The 17,261-nt window shown below is 38.1% G+C and overlaps 1 protein-coding gene across 2 annotated transcripts in view; it reads left to right on the forward strand.

Moving 5' to 3' along the window:
• Positions 1 to 17,261, forward strand: part of TULP4 (TUB like protein 4) — a 336,350-nt gene that overhangs the window by 42,390 nt on the left and 276,699 nt on the right. The window lies entirely within an intron of this gene.

Raw genomic sequence — 17,261 nt, forward strand, 5'->3', positions numbered from 1 at the left:
GCCCAACTGAATGAGGGTGGGTCTTAATTGGATTATTGAAGGCCTTATGACGAGAAAACCTGGCCAGTTCCAAACTTAACCCTTAAGGACCCAGACGGTTTCTACTCCAGTTCTGGGAACCCAGTATCCATGCTGTAAAGAAGTCCAAGCTATCCAACTGGAGAGAGGGGCCAGTTGCAGAGGCTCCAGAGGATGAGATGTCATGTAGATAAAAAAAAGCAACATGAAAGAGACTAAAGACACCACAATGAGGGCGGGGCAAGATGGTGGCATAGAGAGGTGTGGAATTTAGTTAGTACTCGAGAGCAACTAGTAAATACCCTGGAACAATAGTATATAATCTGGAATAACTGTTGGGGGACATTTGTGACTGAACACACAATCTACACCAGCCTGGAATGGGTGGAGTAACTGAGACTACAGCACAGAACTGTAAGTAAAGCTCCCCAAACTGCAGAGCTGGTGCTCCTCCCCCACTGGCATGGCAGGCAGAGCTGAAATACTTAAAAAAGCTGGTTACCTAGAGCGATGGAAAGTGACTCAACCAGGCTCCAGTTGCAGTTTTAATTAACGAATTTGGACTACTGAATACCAGCTACAAGCACAGATAAACCTGGAGCAAATAGGAAAGGAACCTGAGGTTCCTCTTGGCAGAGAGGAGGTAGGGTTGACAGAAAAAAAAAAAAACGTAAATAGAAACAGAGGCTTTCGGAGACAGCTGAGCTCAGAATACTGAAAAATGGCTGTGCCCTAAGAAAAGGGGCACAGAGAACCGGCTTCAAACACCGGTTGACCAGCTAAACTGGGAGACTGGGGACTGGCTCTGAAAAGGGGCTTTCTCTCTTTTTTCTTTTTTTTTTTTCCTCTCATTTCTATAATGAGAAAGCCTCAGGCATTTTCAGTTGTCAGCACTGACCAAGGCGTGGGTGGAGTTAACAGAGTCAGAGAGACAAAGGAGGAATTCAAGTGTAGGAGATAACTCCCTAAAGGGCATTTCCTCCCTGAGAAAAGTGGTGTGGGGCCCAGCTCAAGTGGTGGTCCTCCCTCAGACTATTCAGACTTCAGGGCCTGAGTGGAAAAAACCAAACCAGAAACAACTTAAGCATGGCTTCTGACACCATTGGCCTCTGGCCAGGACACGGTCTGCTGAGAATTAAAGGGACTGCACCTCTTTATACCAGTGGGGAGCTGCAGGCTGACAAGTGCCACCTGCTCGACAGGATAGGAAAAGCACAGAGTCTGTAAGCCTCACAGGAAAGTCCGAGAACCTGCTCCTCAGGGAATTTTGATACTGATTACATCTTCCTCCTGAGACCTGGGGCCATCTGGTCTGGGAAAATCTGATTGGGGTAATCAAGGAAACCAGATGCCAGACAACAAAAAATTACGAGTTACATTAGGAAGAATGACGATATGGCACAACAAAGGAACAAACTTACACTTTGACCGGGATACAGGAATTGAAACAACTCATTAATCAAACAAATCTCCTAAATCAATCAAAAAATCAAATCAGTGAGTTGAGGGGAGATATGAAAAAAAGAGATGAAGGATATAAAGAAGACATTGGGTGAACATAAGGAAGAACTTGAAAGTTTGAAAAAACAACTGACAGAATTTATGGGGATGAAAGGCACAATACAAGAGATGAAAATCACAGTGGGAGACATACAGCAGCACATTTGAAGAGGTAGAAGAAAAGATTCATGAGTTGGAGGACAGGACATCTGAAATCCTACACACAAAAGAACAGATAGGGAAAAGAATGGAAAAATATGAGCAGCTTCTCAGGGAACTGAATGGCAACATGAAATGCATGAATGTACGTGTCATAGGTGTCCCAAAAGGAGAAGGGAAGGGAAAAAGGGCAGAAACAATGAAGGAAATAATCACTGAAAATTTCCCATCTCTTATGAAAGACATAAAATTACATATCCAAGAAGCATAGTGTACCCCAAACAGAGTAGATCTGAATAGACCTATACGAAGACACTTAATAATCAGATTATGAAATGTCAGAGACAGCAAGAGAATTCTGAAAGCAGCAAGAGAAAAGTGATCCATCCCATACAAGGGAAACTTGATAAGACGATGTGCGGGTTTCTCAGTAGAAACCATGGTGGCGAGAAGGCAGTGGTATGATATATTTAAGACACTGATGGAGAAAAATGCCAACCAAGAATTTTATATCTGGCAAAACTGTCCTTTAAAAATGAGAGAGAGTTTAAAATATTCCTAGACAAACAGACACTGAGAGAGTTTGTGAAAAAGATAACTGCTCTACAGGAAATACTAAAGGGAGCACTACAGGCAGACAGGAAAAGACAGGAGGGAGAGGTTTAGAGCCCAGTATTAGGTGATAATAGTACAATAATGTAAGTACACTGAACAAAGATGACTGTGAGTATGGTTGGAAGAGGAAGGTTAAGGGCACATCGGACACCAGAAGGAAAGAAGATAAAGACTGGGATTGTATAACTTAGTGAAATCTAGAGTGTCAGTGATTGTGATTAAGTGTGCAAATATGCATTTATATGAGGGAGAACAAATGAATGTCAACTTTGCAAGGTGTTAAAAATGGGGTGATATTGGGGAAAAATACAGTGTAAACTAGAGCAGTAGTTAACAGTGATGTTGTAATATGCTTCATTAATTGTAACAAAGGCAATATATCAAAGCTAAATGTCTGTAAGAAGGGGTATAAGGGAGGGGTATGGGATTTTTGGTGTTGGTGTTGTTGTTTGACTTTTTTATTGTAGTTTAATTTTTTTCTTTTGTTGCTTTTTAGTTGTCATCTTTTTCTCTTTTTATTTTTTCTTTTTACTTTTCTCGCCTCTTCCTCTTTGTGGAAGAAATAGAAATGTCGTTATATAGGTAGTGTTGGTGAATGCATAACTACGTGATTATACAGGAACCATCGATTGTTTACTTAGGATGGGATGTATGGTGCGTGAATAAAACCATCTAAAAAATAAACAGAGGGATGCAAGTGCTGGAAAAATGTGGAGAAAGGGATGTACCTAGTCACTGTTGGTGGTGAAGTAGAATGGTGCAGCCCATCTGGAGGGCAGTGTGGTGGTTCCACAGGAAGCTAAGCATGGGATTGCCATATGGTCCTGCAACTTGGTTATTGGGTATATACTTGGAAGCACTGAAAAGAAGGACATGAATGGACATATGCACAATGGGGTTTACGGTGTCATTATTCATGATTTGCAGTGGATGGAGGTGGCCTAGCGGTACAGTGAACTGTGGTGTATACATAGAATGGAATATTGAGCTGCTACAAGGAGGAGTGAAGTTGTGAGGTGAGTGGATATCGAGGACAGTATGTTGAGTGAAATAAACCAGAAATGAAAAGAAAAACATTATGATGCTTCACTAATATGGACTGACTATAATGTGTAAGCGCTGATAATTGAATGTGAGAGGATAGGTTATCAGGGGAAGGCTTATTGTAAAGGTTCCTAGATGGTAAGCTCTTACAGCATTTACATCTATTTCTATGATGTAATGGTTATTTCTAAATTCTGAGAAGTTCTTTTGTGAAATTTTTTTAAATTTTTTTTTAAATATTTGAACATTTTCATTACGACACACACAAAAATAATAAGAATAAAAATTAAAGTGAAGAAGAACAATTACAGTAAAAACGGACTCTGTGCCTTTTTTTTTTTGCCCCCATTTTTCTACTCATCCATCCATACACTGGAGAAAGGGGGAGTGTGGTCCATATGGCTTTCCCAATCACATTGTCACCCCTCATAAGCTACATTTTCATACAATCGTCTTCAAGATTCATGGTTCTGGGTTGTAGTTTGATAGTTTCAGCTATTTACTGCTAGCTATTCCAATTCATTAGAACCTAAAAAGGGTTGTCTATATTATGTGTAAGAGTGCCCGCCAGAGTGACCTCTCGGCTCCTTTTGGAATCTCTCTGCCACTGAAGCTTATTTCATTTCCATTCACATCCCCTTTTTGGTCAAGAAGATGTTCTCTATCCCATGATGCCTTCCTCCCTGGGAGTCATATTCCACATTGCCAGAGAGATTCACTCCGGGTGTCTGATCCCACGTAGGGGAGAGGACAGTGATTTCACCTTTCAAGTTGGCTTAGCTAGAGAGAGAGGGCCACATCTGAGCAACAAAGAGGCATTTGGGAGGAGGCTCTTAGGCACAGTTATAGGCAGGCCTAGCCTCTCCTTTGCAGCAACAGTCTTGCCAAAGGCAAGTCCTGTGGTAGAGGGCTCAGCCCATCAGCCACCAGTCCCCTATGTCTGTGAGCACATCAGATGCTGAGCTCTTTGTGTATAATCTGGTTGGTCCTGGGAACTTTGGGTGTCTGTGTGACACCTGAGACTCAGAGGCAGATTCCGGCAGCTATGAATGTCAGTTTTACCCCCTACACCAAATGTTAAGGAGTCTGATAAAAGAGATCAGATTTCAACTTGTGATATGAACGACATGGACTTGGTTAGGATTAGGTAAATTAGACAAAAGGGTAAAGAATGATATTGACAGCGTTTTTAAAACTTCAACTTCTGTATAAGACCAAAGAAAGAGACATTTATTGGGTGCAAAATCTGTGTCTTTTGTAACACACTATAAAATTTAACTTGTATGGTCGATTTTTTCAATTAACATAATTACATGGAATGCTGAATAGGGAGGTTATTCTTATGCATTGTATAGATATCCCTTTTTAGTTTTTAGTGTATTGGAATAGCTAGAAGGAAAGAGCTGAAGCTGTTGAACTGCAACCCAGTAGCCTTGATTCTTTAAGACGATTCTATAGCTATATAGCTTACATTGTGTGACTGTTTGATTTGTGAAAAGTTTGTGGCCCCCGCTCCCTGTATACAGTGTATGGGCAGGTGAATAGAACAATGAGGACAAAAGGTAAATGAATAATAGGGAGAGAAGAGGGGTATGGGATGTTTTGAGTATTCTTTGTTTTTTACTTTAACTTTTATTCTTATTCTTTTTTGTGTGTGGTAATGAAAATGTTCAAAAATTGATTGTGCTGATGAATGCAAAACTATATAATGGTACTGTGAACAATTGAAGGGGCCAGAAGCTGGGGGCCAGAAGTCAGTGGGAACCTGGAAGAGAAAGAAGAGGATATTGCCAAGTGACAGGAAAGCTAAGGAACTCCAAGGATTGCCAGTGACAGAAAGTGTCTAACCCTGGAAGGAAGCAAACCTAGTTTCTGAAAGGAAGAGACAATCACTTCCTATTGTTTAAGCCATCCCAGTTTGTGGTATTTGTCATAGCAGCCTGGGAAACTAAGGCAATTAGCTTATGACCCAGCAATTCTAGTCCTATATATATATTCAAAAGAACCTAAACCAGGGACTTACAGATATTTGCACACTGATGGTCATAGCAGCATTGTTGCTGATAGCCAAAAGGTGGAAGCAACTCCAGTGGCCATTGGTAGATGAATGGGTAAACAAAATGTGGTATATATGTGCAATGGAATATTATTCAGCTGTAAAAAGGAATGTTGTTCTGATACATGTGACAACATGGATGAATCTTGAAGACATTATGTCAAGTAAAATTAGCCAGACACAAAAGGACAAAAATTATGTGATTCCACTTATATAAAATAACTAGAATAGGCAAATTTATAGAGACAGAAAGTAGATTAGGAGTTATCAGAGGTTGGGTTAGGGGGAAATTGGGCATTATTGTTTAATGAGTAGAGTTTTTTTTTTTTCCTTTGAGATGATGAAAACAATTTGGAAATGGCTGTGGTGATGGTTGCACAACATTGTGAATGTAATTGATAACTCTGAATTGTACACTTAGAATAGTTAAAATGGTGAGTTTTGTTATATATATTTTACCACAGTTTCAAAAAGAAAGAGAACAGCTTACACACACACACACACACACACACACACACACACACACGATGACTAATAATCCAGGAAACATTTTAAAATTCAAATTTACCATAACTGTACCTTTCTTTGTACAGATGTAACAATTTTCAGGAATATGGAATGTGGAGGTGGAAGTGATGCAGTGTTGTTTTGCCAGATCGTTTGTTTTTCTTTCATTGAGTTATTGCTATCTTCTTGTTCCTAAAGGAAACTGCTTATATTTTATATTTCCAGTGTAGCCATAACCAAGAAGGTACTCTCTTCACTGTACTGAAACTTGTTTATTCTTATACATATGCTAGACCCTGGACTAGTTTGAATTTTCTGCATTACAATGCATCTACGAAAAGATATTCTATTACTAGTATTCATAGTAAATTTCAGTGTGATGATATGACCTAAACATCCTAACTGTGGATCATTGGCAGGAGTGTGGGGATATTTTTAGCTGCTTGGAACTCTTTATTGTAGTGGTACTTATTAGTATTTCAAGACAAATTTTATTATGTAATTATACTTGATGTATTTACTGTCATCTACAGTGTTTTAGGTGACTGGAACTTAGCCTTTTAAGGGTCCCCAATTTTTATTCCAGCTCTTTAAATGGAAAAGTTTCGAAAATATGTAATTTCCTTCTTAATTATACGCTTCTGAATATAATAGAAACTGTAATTTACCATTCAGGGTCATCTTATTGTCTTGTGAGGACACATTGATGCTTTTGGAAGGGATTGGCATGTTGGGCTTCTTCCTACATTCAGTGGGCATTCATTCTGCAAATCTTTAGTAAGTTCTATTCTAAGTCTGGAGATTCAGTGATTATGGAGGAATATTTGCTGCTCTCAGAAGGTTCACAATATAATAAGAAGATAGCCTAGGAAACAAAGTCTTAGATATTCATATAAGCTATGAGGAGGGGAGGCGGGGTAGGGGTATAGGTTTGGGATCCAGACAGATATGGCTCAGATTACAGGGTGTGTGGAATTGCGTTAACCTCTGTCTAGCACTTGCATGACGAAATGTATGTGTGTGTGACTGTGTTTATCTTTACTACTGGCCATGGGAAGACTTCTTCAGTAGTTTACTGACCTATAAAAGAATATAATCTATAACATTATTGGGAAAAGTGTTTTTAATTCCTATATGGGTCATTTGTTCCTACGAGGAAATGTTATTAATATCATGCACACATAGAAGAACTTGCATTCAGTTGAACATACATTTAATGAATTTCTACTCTGTACAATGCTAGATGTCTGAAGAGCAGGCATGTAACCTAAATCACTCCCAAGCTAGCAGGGAACATAGTTATAACATGGTAGAAAATTGAATGAGCAACTTGAGAGAGACAGAAAGTATGCTGTGAGGATTAAAGAAAAGAAGTCCATATCTGGTAGGGAGGAGCTGACGAGGATTTATGTAGCAGTTTTGAAGATGCATCATGAAAGATGGCTAAAATTGAGGAAATTTGGAATGAGCATTGTTAAAGGGGGATTATCTGAAGGGGAGGGTAGCTTGAGGCTTGGTGTGTGAGCAGCATATGCTTTGAAAGGAACATAATTTTTACAGAGGACAGAGGGGGAAGATGAGGCTACAGATGTAGGTGTGGGACCCTTCTGTGAAGGGCCCTGAATGCCAGGCTGAGGAGCTTGTTCTAGGCAGTGAATGAGATACAGTGACTGTTTTTAAGGTGGGGAATGATATTATTGCAGCTGTCCTTGAACCTTATGGCAGAAATGGAAAGAGATGAAAAGAAAAAACAGAATGGACTTAGGACATTATTAAGTCTGGTGTTAAAGAGCACTGAATTCACCAGTTAGTTTGAATTCTGCCTTCAGCGCCTAATATGCTGTGGAATTTTAACTTCAGGAAAATTGCTTAACCTTTCTGAGCCTCAGTTTTCTTGTATGGAAAATGGTAACAATTCATCCCTTTACAGGGATTTCTTATGTAACATTTGTGAAATCACCTTTATTAATTTGTATGTGTATACATTTGAGATTTCAGTCTAGCTGTTGTTTTCCTTTCTAATCCTCATTATTCATATTCTGTCTCTCTCTCTCTCTCTCACACACACACACACACACACACACACTCTTACACTCTCACTCTCTTTGTCTTAATATGCTGGCTAGGACTTCCAGAACAGTGTGATTGTAGGGTTTTTGTCTTACTGTTCTGACTAGGAGTTCTAGTATAGTGTGAAATAGACAGCTTTTGTCTTGCTCCACTATTAAGTATGATGTTTGCTGTAGGTTTTTGGTCAATATCCTTTATCAGATTAAAAGTTCTCTTTCTAGTTTGGAGTTTATCAAAAACAGGTATTGAATTTTATCAGATACTTTGCTTGATCCTTCTTGCCAGTTTTGTGTCTCTGATTAATTTTTCCAAAGAATCATCTTTTGGCTTTGTTTAGCCTCTCTGATGTTTCTTTTTCTATTTTATGAGTTTCTGTTTTATCTTTGACATCTCTTTCCTTCAGTGTCTTTTGGTTTATTCTGTATGTTCTAACATAATTTGAATATTTAGCTCCTTAATTTATAGCCTTTCCTTTTTTCTAATATAAAATTTCTGCAGTTTTACTAAAATGCACCTAGGTGTAGATTTCTTTTTTATTTATCCTACTTGGTGTGTATTGTGATTCTTGTATCTACATGTGGCTTTTTCATAAGTTCTGACAAATCCTCAGCCAGTATGTCTTTAGATAGTTCTTCTCTGTTTTCTCTGTTCTATCCTGTTGGGATTCCAATTAGATACATATTAACCCTTCTCAGGTTGTCCCCCATTTCTCTTAATCTCTCTTTTAAAATTTATTTTTAATTTTTAAAATGTTCATTTTATTGGCTGTCCATTCATGCTTGTTAACTAAGGCAGGAGGATGTGATGGAAGATTGCTGGCCAGAAATTAAAGATACCGTCTTTAATCTTTCTTTTATATTGAACTCATCCCTCTGTGCTATAAAAAGTTAGAAAGCTGATTTCTTGAACTGCGATCCAGTTAATTAATAACTACTTTCACTGGTGTTGCACTCGTATATATTGCATTTTTATTTCAGTGATTAGGTTTTCCATTTCTGAAAGATTCGTTTCTCTCTGGTCATTTTAGATAGTGTTTTGTTGCTTCTTTTTCATTTCTTTAAACATTTTAATCCTAATTATTTAAAATTCTGTCTATGTTCATTCCAATTTCTGAAGCTTTGCTGGTCTAAGTATGTTGGTTGTTGTTTCTACTCAGAAATTGGGGGTGAACTTTTTTTGCATTGGTGAGTATTTTTTTTTTAATTCAAATCCTCACATACCCCCAACCACGCTCTCCCTCCATTACTGATTCATAGTTTTGGCATAGTACATTTGTTAGTGTTGATGAAAGAATGTTAAAATACTACTAACTGTAGTATATAGTTTGCAATAGGTATATATTTTTTTCCTATATGCCCCTCTATTATTAACTTCTAGTTAGAGTGTCATACATTTGTTCTAGTTCATTAAAGATATTTTTAATATTTGTACAGTTAATCACAGGCATTGTCCACCACAAGATTCACTATTTTATGCATTCCCATCTTTTAAGCATTGGTGATTTTTGACTGTGAACTGATTTTTGGTTGAACCTCATCTTTGGGAATCCTCAGTCCCTGAATTAGAAATATTTTTTTATGCAGACAAGATTGGAACCAAGCTAGAAGCTTGGGGCAAATTTGGTCTCCTTTGAGCCCCTGCTGAATATGTGAGAATCAGGGTTAACCTCTTTATCTTGAGGTTGTATCAAAATTTAGATATCTGACAAGGTAGCCAACTGTCTGCTTTACACAAGACTGAGGAATTTTCTGTAATGTGGGACTTTTGGTGCTAAACTGATCAGAATCACCTTAGTTCTGATTCTCTTCCTTATATCTGCTTTTTTCCCCTAGATTACCCTGCCTTCTCATTTTGTTTATTTGTATGCATGTGCCTTTCCATCAGAGAGTTCCCATATTTCCTGCAAGTACCACAATTAAAAATTATGTGTGTTGTATGTAATTTACCCAGGATCTAAGTGTGTAGTAATGGGCAGGCTCTTCAGAGAATCCTAGAAGTGTGACCCGTAATTTCAATTTTTACTTAAATTATTGAGACTGTCTTTCCATGTCATTCCATAGTCTTCTATAATATAATTGTTATTGGTTGTATAGTATTTTGTTTTATTTCTATACCAAAATTTATTTAACCAATATCCCATTTTGGACATATAGTTTATGTCAGATTTTTCCCTTGTACATAATGCTGTGCTGGAGTTCTTTATAGCTAAATATTTGCACAATCCAAGATTGTTTCCTTATGATAAATTTCCAGAAGTGGAATTGCTGAATCAAAAGATTTGCAGCATTTTAAGCCTTTTAAATTATATTGCCAAAATTGTTCTCCCATTTCCCTATACCCTAGATGATATTGGGTATTATCAATTTGTTTCATTCTTTGCCATTTAGATAAACAAAATGTCCTCCCTTTTTATTTAAGGCGCATGACTTTTGAGATGAGTAAGCCCCATTTATGTGTTTTTTGAAATTTTATTTTGTTGTTTATTTTCTCTTTTATGTTTTAAAATCTATGTTTCAGGCATATATTCACTCTAAGAAATATCTAGCTCTTTCTTTTAAGCTAGTAATCAAGCTCTTTGTCTTGCAACATCCATGCCCTCCTTTCTCTGTACAGATAATTAGATGCTCATGTTTTTAGAACTGGTTGTTTAAATCAGGCCCAGAAAGTAAGTAGGGAGTAACTTTCCCTGAAATTGTACCTCTTTGCTGTTCTCTGAACACAGTGGTGAGCCCACAGCCTTCTCCTTTGAATTCTTCTATCATACAGGCTGCAGGGTCTGTCAGCCTTAGGCTTCGGGGGAGACCCAGATGCTTAGTGTTTGGTGTTGACCAAGAGTTCATCCGCAGAACCTCATTCAGTCATTGTTTATGGTTTTCCTTTCCTTAAAAGACTGTATGGGGCAGCACGCCACACTCAGTACCTTACTGAACATTTAATTAAATGCAGGGGTATTGGTGGGTACTGCAGGTGATTTAAAAATTGGAGTAAAGTCTGTACTGAGAGTTTATAGTTTTACAGAGATGATGAATTAAACGGAAAACTAGCACTACCAGCAGAAAAGGCCTTGCCTTGTGAGTGTGTGCACAGTCCTTAAATGTGCTTCTTCTAAAGGAGCTGGTTGTGTTCTGAATAAGACAATGTTTCTGTGGAACGTATCTCTAAAATTGATAATGCAAATCAATGGTACAATGATTTGATACTGACACAGTTGTAGTAAGAATGCATTTTATAATAAGCCTGGACTTTATAACCGTACGTATATTTAGTTATCTCACTAGCATGGTTGGAGAATTAAGAGGTAGAAAATGATAACTCAATGAATATATAAAAACATCATTAAACACCATTATCTTTGTAGTGGTTGTGTAAATTTTTCATGTATGTAGGTATTTCTTTATATATGTAGGTAGCCACCTAGTAATGACTGCTAGAATAGCCGTTTTATTTGTTGAGATTATCACTGCCGTTTAAAGTAAATGTGAACTAGCTTTTAAGCAGCTTTTGAAACTAATTAGGAACCAATTAGAACTGGCTTGGGCTTAGTGTGGATATTTGTGGGTTTTGGAAAATTCCTGAGGGAAAGAGTGAGAGACAAGGTCATTGTAGTTACTTTCATTAGAAAGAAGTGCAAAGGTGTGCTCGTCAAAACCAGTCCCTTTATCCAGAGTATGAGTAGATGAGTAATAAAATGAAGACATGCATGAAAAACAAATAATAGGTTGGGAATATGGGGAAAAAAACACCCCTACATAACCTATGGACAATAGAAGTAGTACTACTTAAGGAATCTTTCATCACTTGTAACAGATGTAACTACTGTTAAAAATAAGTAGTAGAATTACAAAAAAAAGCTTTATTATTAATTGTAACACATTTTCCACATGAACACTGGTGCTGGTAGTGGGATGGTATGGGAATACTGTATTTTTTGCATGATTGCTCTGTAAACCCACAACTTATCTAATAAAAAAAGTCAAAAAAAATATACGAATGTATACATATATTATTGTTTTATTTTCTTTGGTGGATTGACATTTTAAAAATTATAAAAGTAAAAATTAAAAAATATAAGGCAAAGGGAGACAGAAGGAGGGGAGCCTGAGTTTGTACAGTAACCACTCTACCTTCTACCCCATGTAGCGGTATGACAGTTTCATCTTAGTCTCCATGCCCTCATCAGGTAGCCAGGATGGCAGAATTGCTATCCCTGGAAAAGAAATTGGGATGTGTTTAATTTTTTTTATTCATTTTATTGAGATATATTCACATACCATGGAGTCATACAAAACAAAGTGTACATTCTATTGTTCACAGTACCGTTACGTAGTTGTGCATTCATCACCAAAATCAATCCCTGACACCTTCATTACCACACACACACAAAAATAACAAGAATAATAAAGTGAAAAAGAGCAATCAAAGTAAAAAAGAACACTGGGTGCCTTTGTTTGTTTGTTCGTTTGTTTTTTTCCTTCTCCCATTTTTCTAGTCATCCATCCATACACTGGACAAAGGGGAGTGTGGTCCATATGGCTTTTCCAATCACACTGTCACCCCTCGGAAGCTACATTATTATACAATCGTCTTCAAGATTCATGGGTTCTGGGTTGTAGTTTGATAGTTTCAGCTATTTACTGCTAGCTACTCCAAATCACTAGAACCTAAAAAGGGTTGTCTATCTTGTGCGTGAGAGTGCCCACCAGAGTGACCTCTTGGCTCCTTTTGGAATCTCTCTGCCACTGAAGCTTATTTCATTTCCATTCACATCCCCCTTTTGGTCAAGAAGATGTTCTCCATCCCACCATGCTGTGTCTACCTTCCTCCCTGGGAGTCAAATTCCACATTGCCAGGGAAATTCGCTCCCCTGGGTTTCTGATCCCACGTAGGGGGAGGGCAGTGATTTCACCTGCCAAGTTGGCTTAGCTAGAGAGAGCCACATCTGAGCAACAAAGAGGCATTCGGGAGGAGGCTTTTAGGCACAGTTATAAGCAGGCCTAGCCTCTCCTTTGCAGCAACAGTCTTGCCAAAGGCAAGTCCTGTAGTAGAGGGCTCAGCCCATCAAACCACCAGTCCCCTATGTCTGTGAGCGCATCAGGAGCCATCGAGGTGGGACAGCCCAATACCCCTGCATTCTCCACCAGCTCCTCAAGGGGGCTCTGCATATTTTTTCATTTTTTTTTGTTTTCAAATAACTGTATCAAAAAAAGATTAAAAAAAATACAATAAAAAACCATTTCAAACAAACCATAACAAGGGAGTAAGGAAAAGACAACTGACCTAACTACTTTACTTCGAACATGTTCTTACTCTACCCAAGAAAGTAATCTAATAAAGCAACATTTCTGTGAACTTGTTCCTACCATATCCATCAGAAATTAACTGACCATGGTCATTCCTGGGCATTCCCAGAACGTTAAGTTTACCCACGATAGCTTATCTGTTCTTATTGGGTTATTATTCCCCCTTCCTTAATTGCTCTCTATCGCTAGTTCCCCTACATTCTACATTATAAACCATTTGTTTTATATTTCTCAAAGTTCACATTAGTGGTAGCATATAATATTTCTCTTTTTGTGCCTGGCTTATTTCGCTCAGCATTATGTCTTCAAGGTTCATCCATGTTGTCACATGTTTCACGACATCGTTCCTTCTTACTGCCGCATAGTATTCCTTCATGTGCATATACCACATTTTATTTATCCACCATCTGTTGAAGGACATTTGGGTTTTTTCCATGTGTCGGCAATTGTGAATAATGCTGCTATGAACATTGGCGTGCAAGTATCTGTTCGTGTCACTGCTGTCAGATCTTCCGGGTATATACCGAGAAGTGTGATTGCTGGATCGAAGGGTAACTCTATACCTAGTTTTCTAAGGAACTGCCAGACTGACTTCTAGAGTGGCTGAACCATTATACAGTCCCACCAACAAGGAATAAGAGTTCCAATTTCTCCACATCCTCTCCAGCATTTGTAGTTTCCTGTTTGTTTAATGGCAGCCATTCTAATTGGTGTGAGATATCTCATTGTGGTCTTAATTTGCATCTCTCTGATAGCTAGTGTGCCAGTTTGAATGTATTATGTCCCCCAGACTCCATTATCTTTGGTGTAATCTTGTGTGGGCAGACGTTATCAGTGTTGATTAGATTGTAATTTTTTGAGTGTTTCTTTGGAATGTGTCCCACCCAGCTGTGGGTGATGACTCTGATTGGATAATTGCCATGGAGTTGTTGCTCCACCCATTTGGGGTGGGTCTGAGTTGAGTCACTGGAGCCATATTAATGAGCTGATGGACAGAGGGAACTCAGTGCAGCTGTGAGTGATGTTTTGAAGAGGAGAAACAGCCCAGAGGGACAGTTTGAAGAAAGCACAGGAGCTGCTGGTGAGAGACATTTTGAAGACAACCATGGAAAGCAGACTCTTGCTCTGGAGAAGTTAAGAAAGGACAAAAACCCCAAGTGCAACTAAGAGTGACGTTTTTGAGGAACTGCAGCCTAGAGAGGAATGTCCTGGGACAAAGCCATTTTGAAACCAGAACTTTGTAGCAGATGCCAGCCACGTGCCTTCCCAGCTAACAGAGGTTTTCCAGACACCATTGGCCATCCTCCAGTGAAGGTACTTGATTGCTGATGTGCTGTCTTGGACACTTTATGGCCTTAAGACTGTATCTGTGTAACCAAATAAACCCCCTTTATAAAAGCCCGTCCATTTCTGGTGTTTTGCATCCTGGCAGCATTAGCAAGCTAGAACAGCTAGTGAAGCTGAACATTTTTTGATGTGTTTCTTGGCCTTTTGTATTTCCTCTTCAGAGAACTGTCTTGTCATATCTTTTGCCCGTTTTATAATTGGGCTGTCTGTACTCTTGTCGTTGAGTTGTAGGATTTCTTTATATATGTAAGATAACAGTCTTTTATCAGATACACGGTTTCCAAAAATTTTTTCCCATTGAGTTGGCTGCCTCTTTACCTTTTTGACAAATTCCTTTGAGGTACAGAAACTTCTCAGCTTGAGGAATTTCCATTTATCTATTTTTTCTTTTGTTGCTTGTGCTTTGGATGTAAAGTCTAGGAAGTGGCCACGTAACACAAGGTCTTGAAGATGTTTCCCTAATGATCTTCTAGGAGTTTTATGGTACTGTCTTTTATATTGAGATCTTTGATCCACTTTGAGTTAATTTTTGTGTAGGGTGTGAGGTAGGGATCCTCTTTCATTCTTTTGGATATGGATATCCAACTCTTCCAGCCCCATTTGTTGAAAAGACCGTTATGTCACAGTTCAGTGGCTTTGGGGGCCTTATCAAAGATTGGTCGGCCATAGATCTGGGGGTCTATCTCCAAATTCTTAATTCGATTCCATTGATCAATATGTCTTTCTTTGTGCCAGTACCATGCTGTTTTGACAACTGTGGCTTTATAATAAGCTTCACAGTCTGGGAGTGTAAGTCCTCTCACTTCGTTTTTCTTTTTTAGACTGTCTTTAGCAATTTGAGGCATCTTCCCTTTCCAAATAAATTTGATTACTAGCCTTTCCAAGTCTGCAAAGTAGGTTGTTGGAATTTTGATTTGGATTGCATTGAATATGTAGATGAGTTTGGGTAGAATTGACATCTTGATGACATTTAGCCTTCCTATCCATGAACATGGAATATTTTTCCATCTTTTAAGGTCCCCTTCTCTATCTTTTAGTTGAGTTATGTAGTTTTCTTTGTATAGGTCTTTTACATCTTTGGTTAAGTTTATTCCTAGGTACTTGATTTTTTTAGTTGCTATTGAAAATGGTATCTTTTTCTTGAGTGTCTCTTCAGTTTGTTCATTTCTAGCATATAGAAATATTACTGACTTATGTGCATTAATCTTGTATCCTGCTACTTTGCTAAATTTTTAGTTCTAGTAGCTGTATCTTCGATTTCTCGGGGTTTTGCAGATATAAGATCATATCATCTGCAAACAATGACAGTTTTACTTCTTCCTTTCCAGTTTGGATGCCTTTTATTTCTTTGTCTTGCCGGATTGCCCTGGCTAGCTCTTCCAGCACAATATTGAATAACAGTGGTGACAGTGGGCATTCTTGTCTTGTTCCTGATCTTAAAGGGAAGACTTTCAGTCCTCACCATTGAGTACTATGCTGGCTGTGGGTTTTTCATATATGCTCTTTATCATATTGAGGAAGTTTCCTTCAATTCCTACCTTTTGAAGTGTTTTTATCAAAAAGGGATGTTGGATTTTGTCGAATGCTTTTTCAGCATCTATTGAGATGATCATTTGATTTTTCTCTTTTGATTTGTTAATGTGTTGTAATACATTAATTGATTTTCTTATGTTGAACCATCCTTGCATGCCTGGAATGAAACCCACTTGGTCATTGTGTATGATTTTTTTAGTGTGTGTTTGGATTCAATTTGCAAATATTTTGTTGAGAATTTTTGCATCTATATTCATCAGTGAGATAGGCCTGTAGGTTTCCTTTTTGGTAGCATCTTTTCCTGGTTTTGGTATTAGATTGGTGTTAGCTTCATAAAATGAGTTAGGTAGTGTTCCATTTTCTTGAATGTTTTGAAAGAGTTTAAGTAAGACTGGTGTCAGTTGTTTTTGGAAAGTTTGGTAGAATTCCTGTGTGAAGCCATCTGGCCCTGGGCATTTATTTGTGGGAAGCTTTTTGATGACTGATTGGATCTCTTTGCTTGTGATTGGTTGGTTGAGGTCTTTTGTTTCTTCTCTGGTCAGTCTAGGTTGTTCATATGTTTCCGAGAAATTGTCCGTTTCCTCTACATTATCCAGTTTGTTGCCATACAGTTGTTCGTAGTATCCTCATAATTTTTTAAATTTCTTTGGGTTCTCCAGTAATGTCACCTTTCTCATTCATTATTTTGTTTATATGGGTCTTCTCTCTTTTTGGTTTCGTCAGTCTAGCTAGGGGCTTGTCGATCTTGTTGATCTTCTCAAAGAACCAACTTTTGGTGATATTTATCCTCTCTATTGTTTTTTTGTTCTCTATGTCATTTGTTTCTGCTTTAATCCTTGTTATTTCTTTTCTTGTACTTGGTTTAGGATTGGTTTGCTGTTCATTTTCTAGCTTCTTCAGTTGATCCATTAGTTCTTTGATTTTGGCTCTTTCTTCCTTTTTAATATATGCATTTAGTGCTATAAATTTCCCCCTCAGTACTGCTTTTGCTGCATCCCATAAGTTTTGCTATGTTGTGTTCTCATTTTCATTCGTCTCTATATATTTAGCAATTTCTCCTGCTATTTCTTCTTTAACCCACTGATTGTTTAGGCGCGTGTTGTTTAGCTTCC

Source organism: Choloepus didactylus, chromosome 2, assembly GCF_015220235.1.
Source record: "Choloepus didactylus isolate mChoDid1 chromosome 2, mChoDid1.pri, whole genome shotgun sequence".
NCBI lineage: Eukaryota > Metazoa > Chordata > Mammalia > Pilosa > Megalonychidae > Choloepus > Choloepus didactylus.